The 14,440-nt window shown below is 32.3% G+C and overlaps 1 protein-coding gene and 1 long non-coding RNA gene across 2 annotated transcripts in view; one reads left to right on the top strand and one right to left on the bottom strand.

Annotated features, from left to right (window-relative positions):
• Syn (synapsin) overlaps positions 1-14,440 on the top strand; it is a 377,780-nt gene that overhangs the window by 17,336 nt on the left and 346,004 nt on the right. The window lies entirely within an intron of this gene.
• Positions 1-14,440, bottom strand: part of LOC118198846 (uncharacterized) — a 30,667-nt gene that overhangs the window by 2,593 nt on the left and 13,634 nt on the right. The window contains exon 2 of the long non-coding RNA XR_004759856.2: positions 1,773-1,956. This is a non-coding gene — a long non-coding RNA (uncharacterized LOC118198846). The remainder of the gene's footprint in view (positions 1-1,772; positions 1,957-14,440) is intronic.

The raw sequence follows: 14,440 nt of genomic DNA, 5'->3' as shown, positions 1-14,440 counted from the left end.
GGAATTTCTCACTGCCATTCAATTTAAATGACGGCAGCTATGACGTACAGCCGATTAATTTCAAACTTATCAAAGCGGGCAAAACGTAGTAACCTGGCCTCGAGAGGCAGTAACACGTTCTGTCTTATAATCCAAAAACCTCAGCTTAAATACTCTGTAACTCATTTACACTTCTGGTGAGGAAATAGAAAACGGGAAGGTACAAATCATAATAAATAGTCTAAAGTAGTAACAATCCTATAATCAATTTCTGAGCTGCCAAAGTAATATAAATCTATTTAAAATTCTTGAACTTGAACCGTAATGCATATAAGAGACCTTGAAAAAGGGCGAAAACTGTAAATATGTATAAAAATAAAGCAAAAGGTAGAATGAATTAAAAAAATCATTTAGTAGTAAAAATTTAGAATGATTTTGCAAAGATCTGAACTGCATAAATAACAGATATCGATACCGTTCCTTTTCATGTGACAGTGTACACGGTCTGATAGGAAATGTAATTTCAGCCATTATAGCAAGATGGTGGCCCCGTAATAGACATGCACTAGCTAGAAACAGCGTGCAGTTACATGTTTTGAATTGTTTAAACTAGAAAGAAACAGATATTCATATAGAGAATGACAAAATTACATGGACCTTACTGTCTAATGATTTCAGGAGTTTTTGAGTTATCAGAGGAAGTTTAAAAATGCTATGTTGACACTGACTGATGCAGCTCACTCGGATAGATAACACACTGTGACCACACCAGACATTTTCGCTATTGTAGTTCAAGTTATATGTATTGTCAATGGCGACGTATGCGGAGTACATTAGTTCCAACTGGAGGTCAAACAAGCCATCAAGAAGTAGCGATATTCATCATTCGCCCAGTACCAAAGAATTTCCATACAGCTGTTTCTGCAGACAAAGTAATGCTTAAAAATCCTTTGGGATGTAAAGGTTTGATCCTAAAAAATTACATTCAGATGATGCAAACTGAATGGAGAATTACATTTTGAACTACTGGAAATCCACTGGAAGCTTGCAATTAGGTCAAAACTTCATGATTTAATCAGTTCTGATATGTGCTTTCATGAGACAGCACAGCTCAAGGATAAATATAAAAAATTTGGGACCTTCGTTTTGACTGCGCTAATATAGACTTTTAGCCACTCTGCATACCTCCCAGGTTTATTACTGAGTTATTATAATGTGTTTGGGCCCCTGTAGAAGACACTAGATGGCAAGATCTTGCACAGTAACGATGAAGTAATGGGGCTGGTGCATGAGTGATTACGCAGTCAATCAGAAAAAAAAATTCTTGTTTAATTTAGAGCTCAATATTAGCATATGTATATTGAAGACTGTGGAGAACTACGTTAAAAATGATGAAATATTATTTTATTGCAGAAGTTCTGTTAAAAAAGATTAAAGTTAGTTTTGGACTCTACCTCATATGTTAATAGAATGAAAGCTAACTGCACATGTATTTGCTCTAATAAACAAGAAATGAAACCCTACTTATAAAAGAAATAGTTATTTATTCAGTACATGTTAACATCTAAACTTTGTACAAAAGAGGTGTTATTTTTCACATCAAACTGCTAACACTTTAATAGTACAATTATTCCACAAAAAAAAAAAAAAAAAAAAAAAAATGTCATTGGGGAGAGAGAGCGAAAGAAAGAACTTCAAATGAGCACTTTTTTTTCAGCAATACATTGGAAATCGGAGGGACTAGGTTAATGTTGCTTTAAATTGGATATTCAGTGAAGAATTTTTAGACTTACCGATTTTTTTTCCTTGTGCCCCTTTCTTAAAGTCATTCATCACAGCTGATATTGTTAAGTAGGAGACGGAAACTGGCGCCAGAAATTGAATTACGTCCAAACTCGTTTAGGTTGATAAATAGCTTTGGGGTGCTTGATAGCCCTACATATCTTTCACAGTTTGGCAGACCTATGTGCAGTGGACCTAACAAAAACATTATTTTTATGAAATTTCATCTTTGAAGTGGCATTTCGAGCAATGCATATGTTACTGATGTTTTGGCAATGTAAGCAAATTAAATAGTATATATATATTCTTAATTATTAAATGATGTTTCGCTGACAGCAATTGATTTTGTTGAAAATTGTGCGTTTTGCTGCAGATATTCTGAAACTGTTATTATAATTGATCAATTCTTTCTAATCGTGCTTTTAATTCCGTTAAACTTAACTGATTACTGAAACTATTGTGAAGCCGCGTTAGGGTAGATTTCGTTCGTCCTCTTAATCTTTTAAGATCAGATTCACTTAATTCTGTCATTATTACCATGAATAATGATTAATAAGCACAAATAACTTCAACAAGATACTTAAGCAGCAAAAAATATTTCCGCTTATCTTTCTGACGTCACGCAGACGATTCGCAGTACCAGTACTTAAAAGTTCGTTAAACACAGTTCTAAAGCATATAATAATAACACATTAAATACCATTAAATGCCTCACCTGGGGAACCAAATAGTTGCCTTGAACTAAAAAGCATCAGCTTTGTATAATAAACTTTATTGTTATTCTAAAAGATGAAATATTTAAGAGAAAAATTGCCTGCAGCGCAGTGCGGCTAAGAACGCTATTCTACTGAAACATAAACATGAACAACTGTTGCCACTCACACAAACTTAATAGTAAATAAAGCACGTTGCCAGTAACAAGATTATTGCAAAAATCATAACATAAAATTAAGCAGTGAGGAAATAAAATATACAAAGAAAAAAAAAGGAATGCAAATATTAAATATGCATCCAACATTAATGAACTTCAGAATAGTTGTCTATTAAAATTAATAATTTTAGAAGTAAGCATATTATTCAAAATGCGAATGTAATTAAAATATTAAAAAACTGCCTAGTTTCTTTATCTTTTAAATAAAATTGCATTTTTTCAAATGTAACTAATTTTATTTATTGCATTACCCGTTAGTCTCATAATAGCAATCTTTGACCAACCAACTTTTAAAGCTATTCAGAGTATTTATTGCTTTAACGTTGTGATAATATGAAAATAATATAAATTTATTTTAGTTCGTTAGAGTTAAAATGAAATCTGCAACGATGTAGTCACATAAATATAGAATGTCATGACGAAAGGTGCCAAGAATAAAGAAATTATATATAAACAATTATTTGTTATGAATACGACAAGCTTACAGCATTTAAAAAGGAAAATGATATTTTTTCCCGAACTCGTTGCAATGAATTCCATTACAGACATAGTTGTTAGTATAATAAACATGCAATCAATAGTCGATTTCAACCTACGTTCTTTGAAATATGTTCAAGTATTTTTGAGCCTTGCATTTTATTGATCTTAATATGGCAGGTAATGGTTTTGACATATATTCGTAAATCCAAAAGTTTCCCGTCTGATGTACTTCTAAAAAAACCAGAGAAAATTTTGGTAGTTTATTTTTCAGTATAATCTCCTTGTATGTCGTTACACTTTTCACTGTTTAATGAGCAACTCTGTGCTATTGAAAACATAATCTGAACGTTTGTCTTCAAAATGATCCATAACTGCCTTTTGCAGGTCATCATTAGTTTAAAACTCTTTTCACGAATGTCAGATTTCAACCTGGAGAACAGATAATAATCGTCTAAAGGGTTGCAATCTTCCTTGCAAATTCTTTGTTCATGTGAAGATTTTCGAGTAGAATGCGCAAAACATAGGTTTGACATAGATCCAATATTACTACTTGAATTTTAATTTTCTGTTACTTAATATTTTGTTCTGGGCACGAATAATATTTTCTGATTTTATTGCCTCCAATGATCGACATTCATGAGAAAAGTCGCGATATTTTTTACTTATTAGTTCACTACAGAATAGGATGGAGATGAATCACTATACATATGATCCAAGCGTTATTTTATTTCTTTGGGGTTATCTTTGTTATTAAAACGTTTACAGAAATGTACTCAATATTAAAAATTTTACAGCGAACTAGCACATCACTTTATTAAGTGCATAGTATTTAACAAAAAGCATACGATTTCACCAATGAACCTTTCGGCTTTATTCATGTAATATTGTCACTGCATTTCTGCAAGTGGAATTTATTGCCAAATAATCTTTTATGTGATGCCGTCAATTTTTGCATCTACCTACAAAACTCCACAACAAATAATTCAATGAAATTAAACTTGGTGACCAAGGGTGCCTCGACAAGTTCTTTACTCTCCAGAACTCTTTTTACGTACCAGACTACTGCAACCCTTAGTTTACTATCTCCATAATATTTGAAGGTTGTCTGCTATATTGCATTGTTGCAGAATTAATGAACGTTATTTCAGCTACCCACAGCATAACAATTCTTATCCTACAATATACTTAGCTCATCTAATGTAAATAGCTAATGAATTGGACATAAGCATATGTAGGCATACAACCTGCCTTGTAAAGAATGCTGAATATTGTTTGATAGTCCTCTAAATTATGTTTCCATTCGGCTCTTTTCCTCATAAGATGATCTGATTTGCGCATATAGTTTAGCAACCGTTGTGAAAACTTCGAAGGCTTACTTCTGGCCAAACCAGAAGAACTAGGAAAACCAGAAGGATATATAATAAATATTTTCGAAGCTACGTTTCATTATTTTGGATTTCTTGTATTCAGACACTCTGTACTGAGAAGAAGTGCATAACTTCAATAGTAAATAAAGCGGAATTCTGCTTAATACTATCAAACAGTTCTCAATATTCTACATATGATACATTACCAGCTGTTAATAAAGAAACTGAAACAGAAATCGTATTAAAATTCACTCACGTTGTAAAGACATTAGGTATTTTTTTTTGGAAGCAGGCAAGATGAAAAATGAGCAAACGCCTTCGCCGGGAATTAAACCACGGACCTCTGAAATACCGGCCCAGAATGCAGATCACCACACCACGAAGGCACGCTAGGAAGGCGGGAGAAATACCTTATAACCTCAGAAACGCCTCTTGCAGAACCTTTTCAAAATGCTATATGAGATCTAGTATTAACTACATGTTTACCATAGTTAACAAGTTTATCGATAATGGAATTCATTGTAATGATTATATTTAGGGGAAAATGGATTTTTTTCTTTAGACATATAATTCAGCTATATCTATAACACATATTAATACACGCAACATGACATGTGTTGAGACTACCCGAGACATAGAATCTTTATCTTTTACGAGTTCTATCAAATAACCAGTTTCCAGTGTGGGCACTGGAAGTGGCATAAAAAAATCTTAAATTTTTTTCACTTCTAACATAGCTATATTACTAAAAAAAAAAACTGAAAAATTTCATGTCATTTCATGCACTTGCTATTAAATGAAATCTTTATTTTATTTTTTAATAACTATATGCAACGGATATAATTAAAAGGAATTTTATTTATAACACATCTAGTTGTTTATTAGGAACATTTACAGAATTATTTTAATGAATAAAATATATTTTAATGCCATGCATTACGTATCGCTTGAATAAATCGTTTTATTTATATCTTGTTTCTGTAATAGTGATTTGTTTCGAAACTCTTTACAAAAGTCAATATTTTAAGCAAATCAATGAAGTATAAGTAAACTTCTATTATAATATATTACAAATTATTGCAGTTTATAGAATATGGGCGCTGCAATTATTAACTTTTTTATTACCAGACAGACGAATGAAATTTCACTTAAAGCTAAACAATAGAATTTCTAACATTAATTGTCATTAATTGTTATCGCCGTTAACTATTTTTGTAAGTACTGCAAAATCAACAACTGCTTAAGGTGAACATTCATCACGGTTTATTAAAAATCGTATTTTAATGCATTTCATAAGCCAAATAACTCAGAAAAATTATATCCACAATACTGGATTACTCTTAAAGAAATATTTAAAAACTCTGTTGTTATAAATGAAGCAAAAAGTACGTCTTTTACTCATTTTCTTTATCCTTATTCTTAAGCAGTAGCGGATGTACTTTTATTCACTTAACTTTACTCGACTTTCAGTTTTCTTTTGCGAGTTCATCTTGCGATTAGATCTTAAAACTTTTCAGAAGTTGTGTTTGATAGTAACTGCAGTTTGTTTATTTTCCTTGAATAATTTTCTTAAGTGATTTAGGGCTATAATTAGGAAAGCAAAATGTTCTATTATATTGCTGACAATTAAACTGATGGCTCTCGAACACTCGAATCAATATCGCAACCTTCCCAGAGTTAGATTCTAATCAAGGTTCAGAATTTCGGATCAGTTAATTTTCAAAGTTTTCCTTAATTACAAATGTTTTCAGGAAAGTAGTTCTTTACTGTCGGTATATATGCTGTAAAATTTATTACTAGTATATAATAAAGTTTTGTTTTACTATACTCACTGTTTAATAAATATGGGTGCATCTCAGGCGTTATTACTACAAACAGTAAAAGAGCCGTAGTGTCTGTTTGTATGGAAATCTATTAGTAGACAATGTGCTCTACTCTATTTATGATTTGAAACAAAATTGTAAACATTGTAATATGAATCTGAATATAGCAGTCTGTAAGGTGTATTTTAATTTTCTAACAGTTACTTTTAATTTTGAAACCCTTTCCTTTAAATTCTTGTTTCCAACTCCCTACCAGAATGAGTTTTAAGTATCGCGTTGAATGTAAATGAGGTAGGAAGGTATATAAAGGAAATTTCGCTTCACTCAGCAGAAGAGCTTAGAAGTCCTTAGTGGAGCGCGTTTGCCGTCAGGCTACTTCGACACTACGCATAAGACACTACGCTTAGCCGTGTTTTACATGCCTACTGATATTCGCTGGCTAGTTTAATTTAAGAGCCAACTACGTTAGGTAATTGTGTATATCTTCGGCTCAGTTTAGTTTAGCTTTAGATTAGTTTCTTATTATTCCAAAGGGGCAATTTGCCCAGAAGGAATATTAATTTCGTTTTGGCATTTTGCGTCGAAAACTTTAAAAAGCTGTATCACTTTTCAAATCCTTGCCATCGTATATTATCGCCCTGTATTATATTTAAAGAAATTAAATAATGAAGAATCTGCATAAATGTATGTACGTCTCTCGCATTGTGATAAAACAACTATACCTACAGCCACCAAATTTTGAATAACGTAATCTTTTACCGAATATGGGCATCTGGTAGCCCGAATTTGGAATTTGTTTTATTATCAATTACATATTTTGTATAACTTTAACGAATCTTTGATTAACCAAACTCAAAGCGAGCAATGGCAACGTTGTACAGAAAAAACATTTTTATCTCCAACGCGCGAGACTGTATTAAAGATACGCTCATTTTAAAATTATTTTACGATAATGCTGTTGAACTGAATTTTATGATTTAAATACGAAGAACATGATATTTATTAGATAAAGGTAACACACAGATCGTTAAAAAAGCGCCCCTTTGGACGTAATTTAAAATCTGAAACCTTTCAGATTTTTCTTTCTTAATCTTAAGTTCAAAGCTCAAGTGGAGGCTTTTCTGTAAGCCCGAGAAGCGGCCGACTGTGATTATTTGAGTGAATAAAAGGGTATTGTAACCCTTCTTTGGACTTTGTCGTTTTCACATTTGAACTCAGCGATAAGTCGCTACATAGTTTAATCAGTTCCACTACGTTCATCATAGATAAAGTAGTAGTTAGGAACATTACAAATCTTTTAGCTGAAGAAGTAATTAATTCCATAAATGTAAAAAAAAATATTGTAAGCATTGTGTTTTAAAAATTATTTCAAAAATATATGCAGACATCGTAGATTTCATTCTGATTTGCAATCAGTAATTTATCTTAAATTATTGGGTGCAAAATTGGTTTTTTTTGACAACATTTAAATTTAAAATTTTAATTTTTACGGGTAGATTTTAGCCTCATACTACGACATTTCTTTGGTCGTAAGAATATAGGATTAGTTTATATAATTAATAGATAGATCATTAGAGAGAGAGAGAGAATTAATAATAGATAATAAATAGTTCGTTAGATAATTTATTGAATTAGCTAATGAACAATTTTCTTCATTTAATTCACTTCTCAAATATTATATAAATAATAATAATTAACAAGTAGTTCGTTCGATAATTTATTGACTTAGGTAATTAATAATTTTCTTCATTTAATTCACTTTTTAAATATTACTATTAGCCTTAAAAAAGTGCTCATTTATAGCTCAGAAAAAGGATTATGGCTGCTTTCTCGCAGCACGAACTCCCTGAAGAAGATATTAGGAGAAATGTAACACCACACTTTGCTTGACCCTTTTAATTATATTTTTACTCTATTTTGTTGTGTTGTAGACCACTCCGCAGTGTTTCTTTCAATTTTCGTTTTCTGATCTCACGTTTATTCTCACATAACACTCATGACGCATGTACTTACGTTCTTAACCTAGCATTCGTAGTATAAATCTATGCATTCTTCTCTTGCCTGCTGCTAACATGTAATCCCTCTTTTATTTTATTTCCAGTATTATAAAAGTGAGAAAAGTATAAATATAGTCTTTCAATCACGATCGCGCAGACTGTGCCAATTTAGTTATGTTTCTCAAGAACGTTTTTTTCAAGAATAAAAAAGTATTGAACTGGCTGTGGCTGCAAGTACATCTCTATGCACCAGCTACATCATATCCTACGTCATCTCCATAAAACTTTTCATTGCATATATCTCAATAATGAAATCGTCTAAGACGACCAACCACGATTCCAGATGTTTCTTTTTTTCTTTTTTTTTTTTTTTTTTTTGTCTTTTGTATAGGTGGTCGCTGTTTAGATCATAAGTATCGTTGATTTTTCAATACCGGTATTCACTCATCTCTCAGAAATACTCACTTTAGAGGTAATTCGTCTGTGAGCGGTAGCCGTTCATGAGACGTTTCACTGTACATTTATAATTAATATTTAAACAATATTCAGTTAATACGTAGTATCTGGATTTCTTTAGTATCATAAAATGTAACTAGATCTACTTAAGTGTTGTACTATGCGAATCCTCGCACAGGCATGAAGATAAACACAGTCAGGGAGAATGGTGTAAAACACCCTTTTATTTATCACAAGTTATTTAACGTAAGACGCGGACTTACGTACTTACAAGCAACATCGACCATTTGCGGTGAGAACTTAAAAAGACAATGTAACACAAAATTTAAAAGTAAACCTTATTTAAAATACTCTGCACTTTGGCTTTCCTAGGCGATCACCTACATTTACCTAACAGAAAACCAGCCCTAAGCGTATGTTGTAAGTTTTACAACTTTAAACGTTGTTGCAGTGTTTCACCTCGTAATTAAGCTGATTTTTTAACCTTTATTAAGATAGTCAGGTGAGTTATGAATCGCCCCGTTTATGAAACAACAGCTAAGTGAGACGAAGATGTAAACAACTTTTTTTTTAATTTAAAACGATAACGTGAACAAATGCACAGCTTGTACTTGCAATCTAAATCTCCGCAGCTCACGAGATGTTAGTTAACAGGAATATGAGCTTAAAATTTAAAGTTATTAGATGCTGGAGACTACATTGCAAACATCCTAACAAGCTTTGGCTCAAATTTACTAAATGCGCAACTGACTTCGGCTAACAAAATGGCTATCGCCGAAGAGCTGTACAGAGTTGTGTGAGAGAGCCGTACGACGGTTAGCAACGCTGCCAAAAGATCTCTCTCTAAATTTTTAGGAACTGTATCTTAGATATATGTATCTCATTTACATCTTGGTGAGAAAGTTAACGAAAAAACGAAGTGTCAGTACGGTTCAAAATCATAAGGTACTGGGTTAACGAACATAAAATACTAAGGTAACCCAACGATGAAACTTATTGTTTTCCCAACAACTGTTGTACTTTCATCACCACTTACCTGATCCATTCGTGAAGTATTTTTTAGAAATTATAACGTCGGTTTATATATTTTTTTATAAAATACGAATGGATGTGATTTTCATTGTATCATTAGAGCAAAGTTTTCTTTTATTTTGGTAATTTTAATGCAATTTTTTATAAAATATGTTCTTTAACATGAGTTTTCAGTTTATGAAATGTCTTCATGACTCTTCTCTTTCATTAAAAGTAAACTTCTTTCATTACATCTCTGAGGACATTGACATGTTATATCCAAAATTTCATTTTGTAGGCATTAAAGTTTCAGTCACGTTTCTATGTTTCAGACATTAATCTTCTGCATTCTTGAACATTTCAAGCCCATTCCTAGGATTACAGTTTCGCTTTCGATCTGTCGCATTATTAGCTGAAATATTTTCTTTTTTAAATCAGATAACAGAGATCTCAAGTAATACACAGAAGGTTTCTTGAACTGAGTTTTCTAGTAATATATACTACTGAATAACCAATGTCTGATTCATCATTTTCCATGTAATATTAATCATTTCTATGTTTTTTAACTGCAAAATTTCGCTTCGTTTGAAAGAAGCTGGCATTAAAAATTACTTTTAGTGATTTAACTTAGCATGTTACCGTTTGCAAAAGGTTAAATGGATAAGAGCTCTAATTATTGGTAGCTCAACCGTATTCTATTCCTGTAGTTAAATTGAATGCGTGCATAGAATTTTCATGATTTACTCCACATACGACGCAAATTTAGGCTAGTTTTCCTAATGAAATCAGGCCCACCAGCGGCCGAGCGGTAAAGGCGCTGAACACTGGTAGTTCGGTCTGAGGTTCGAATCCCGCGAACGGGCTGGCTGCATGGGCGTTTTCGTGGTTTTCCCCATGTGTAACGTGTATACGAGCCAGTTTCCCTTAGAAAGTCCTCCACGAAAGGCATCCCTCCCTTTAGGCAGATAGCCCTCGTGTGCTTTGCCATAATTAAATTAAATACACCTAATGAAATCATCCAATAGGACAACTCTCTTAAAATGAAATATAGCTTAATGGCTTTCCGTAATAAGTAACTTACGATAACAAGCTCTCATATATTAACTGGCTAGACTGTATATGTCTGTGGAAATGAGTCGTTTAGACTGAGTTAGTCACAAGTTTAACTGTCAGTATTGAATTAAGAGTTTCAGCTTCTGAAATAAAGTTATATGACATATAACGTTTCGTCATTTAATGCTATTAAACTTTATTGTCAATGTAATTTACTTCAATTGCTAAGTAAAGTAAGATCTAATAAAGTTCTTTAACACTATAATTTGAAAAACTAAAATAGGGGGCCGTCATTTGGGCTTGTAAATTACTTATACGGTTTCGAAATATTACACAGCCCATAACTGGAGGTAATCAATTCATGGACAGGCAGATAGCCCTCGAGGCTTTGCCGTAATTGCATAACCTAACCTAACTCAATTCATGGACAGCGTACTGCACCACATAAATTCCCTTTCGTGGGTTTCCTTTTCAGCATACACACCAGGAACTTTTTTTTGTGTGTGATTGCTTCAACAAATTAAAGACATGGTATAATATGATGATAAACCTTAACTTGAAGTTTTCAGCTATCTTTTGTTAATCTCTCGTGTTTTCACAAAGCGTTTTCGAAAACGCATGTCATGGGCTTTCTAATGAAGACGGATCTTAAAAGTCGGAGAATGGTAGTGTGAAATATTGTGTTTATTCCTTCTCGATCAGTGCACTAGTTATATATAAGTCCAAGGTCTATAGTTTTCTTTGATGTAATGTGTAAATAGGTAAGATAATAATGAGAGACATTATAACACCAGACTTCGCTCTGTTATCTAAATGTTTGGCCAACGAAGGTCTGCCTAGTATTCATCAAATCATTTCTGAGCAACGCGTGAAGCACGTGTCAAATATTACTCTGTATGCCACTATTATGAGACAAAAAAATTAATTTATTCCGCGGGCACTGAAAAAAAAATGTGCTTAAGTATTCCGGTTGAAGTCATCGCTGACTAAATGTGATGCAAAAACTGAAAACTTGATCATGGATAACATGCTCATAAAAGTTCTTCATTTTGGTAAGAATGAAGGATTAATAATGGGAGCGTTAAAGCCCTTTTCTTCTCGATAGGAAACGAAATTACTAACTTCTGGATTTTATGGATTCGTTAACTTCAATATATTCCACTATTTAAATGAATAGATTTCACTAAGATGAAAATTTGGAGGAAGCTATTGACCGTTAGTCGCAAAACCTGCTTCTCCTCTGGAGTGAGAGAGTTAATTAGAAGACATATATGGGAGTTGATGTTTGCATAGGTTAGGTAGGGAAGATATGGTAAGTTTTCCAAAATTTGTTTGTCATTATATGCTAGGCTTAGAACTTCATAAATGACCCACTAAATAACTTTGCCTAGCCTGTATTAAATATCACTACTCTAATATACGAGCGTCTGGTAAGTTTCTCCAAGGCTCATGTTACTCCTTGCAATCAGACTCAAAAGTAATTAATTTACTATACAGTAAGCTGTGCCATTTATTAATTAAAACTTCATTTGACAAATGTATACTTACCTGATTTTGATTAGGCCGTACAAAAATTCCAGCTTATAATTTTTCCTCATTTTTTCTTATTCTGACCTGTCATACTTCTTCTTCCCTTCCTCTTCTACAATATGTGAAACTTCAATGAACAAAGATTGCAATGCACTAAAACATCACTGCACAATTTATTGCGCTTTTTAAGACCGATAGCCGTAATGCTGGTTCCAGCACGGCGGTGTCATTTGTCACACATCTAAAGAAACCATGCTGTTCTTGCGAGGGTTTTAGCTATTTCCAACATTAAGTTGTAAAGAAATGGTGTAATGTTGAATTTGTTTGATGTAAAGAAATATACATTAGTGATAAATATTTTATATCATGTATTTTGTGGATTAAACCAGCAAACATACTTGTTTACTGTGATGTGTGCGACATTTTATTACCTGTATAATTTTCAAGTAATCTGCAACAGTTATACAAATTAATGTCACACTGCGGAAAAAAGACAGAGAGAGAGAGAGATTCGCAATTGCATTAAATTTGTGAAGAATTTTCTTTAAGTAGAAAGGTGTTTAATATGTCACTTTCAATTCTCTGAGCAAATGAACTTAATGGAAGCATTTAACTAAATTAACAAAGAAACTTATCCTTATTTCTCTGAGAGCCCCTTAAGGTTTCTTTCACTACAAAAATTGTTTAGTATTCTATTCTATTCTTTTTCTTAATTCATTTTTATAGCTCTAGAAAATACACTCTTTAAACTGCATAATGATAATTAATATGTACGAATTATTTATTAGCTTAACTGTCGGAAATTATTTGTCTTAATTAATGGTACTGTAAGATTTTTGGAGTGATAGCGGAACTTTAAATAAACCTCTTTGTAGAATACACATTTGCCCTTTTAGCCGAAAATTATGAGATTGCACCCAATTCTCTAAGCTCGTTTTCAAAAGAAAAAAAATTACCGAATGTGCGGCAAATTTTTATTTTAATTTCATTGAATTATAGTGAGACAGTCCTTTTGTATAATTTCTGAAATAAAACTTAATACAATTTAATTTTTACTATTATATACTTCTTTAGACCTGCTTGTAGCCTACGTCCTCTAGTTGCTGACAAATGCCTCTGACGTTTCTCTGAGGCCTTATTTTTTTACTGTCAAGTTATCGCATAACAAGTGTAATTAGTAGATCAAGAATAGCAGATACATTTAAATCATATCACCGTAAGCGCAAATAAGATATTTTACGCATGTGAATATCTAATGTTGATGTTTCCATATTTAATCAAAACACTAACTATGGTAAGAGGAGACCTATATTTTGATCTGTCTCATGAATGATCTCTGGATTTTCGTCAATCTTTTCCTAATGACTGAGTGATGAGGATACAATTGTAATTTTATTCTTATATTTTTATACTAAATATTATTGACTGAGATTTTTGTGGTTTTTAAGCTCTTAGGTCTATAAAAAATGGGTTTTTAAAAGCATTTATTTGTAATAACGAGATATTTTTTCTTTGATTGTCATAAACCGTTGTCTCAAAAACGTTTATTTTCTTCGTAATAAAGAGAGCTAAAGGTATATCCTAAGTACTTGAATCAATATTTTAAGAAAAAAATGAGACTTTGCTTGATCAAATAATCCATTTCTGTTATTAAATTGTTTCTTTTTTCGTAATTATTATATGAACCGTATTAACGCAAGAACGTTTGCTCTTCCTGTAAAAATCAATATATCAATGCTGTTCTTCCGAAGAGTATTGCGTCTGACAGCTAAACATCTGCAATGGATGTGTGCATTAAAATTCGATAAAAGCATATAAGTAGGTTATTTATATTCATGCAACACCATATGCAATTTAAATATTCCTCAACAAGCAGATTTCCTTCACATAATCTTCACGGGATTTCAAGAAATTCTTGCTCAAAGAGCTATTCGAAGAAACAGCGCAAATCTAATTTCGGAAAGCTTCATATTATTAAATAAAGCACCCTGTAACTTGAAATAATTTACTTCATTGGCAGGAATGAATTTG

The sequence above is a fragment of the Stegodyphus dumicola genome, chromosome X1 (assembly GCF_044657685.1).
Source record: "Stegodyphus dumicola isolate Sdum_Otavi_A_Nest chromosome X1, ASM4465768v1".
In the NCBI taxonomy this organism is placed as follows: Eukaryota; Metazoa; Arthropoda; class Arachnida; order Araneae; family Eresidae; genus Stegodyphus; species Stegodyphus dumicola.
This window is presented reverse-complemented; position numbering and strand designations above follow the sequence as displayed.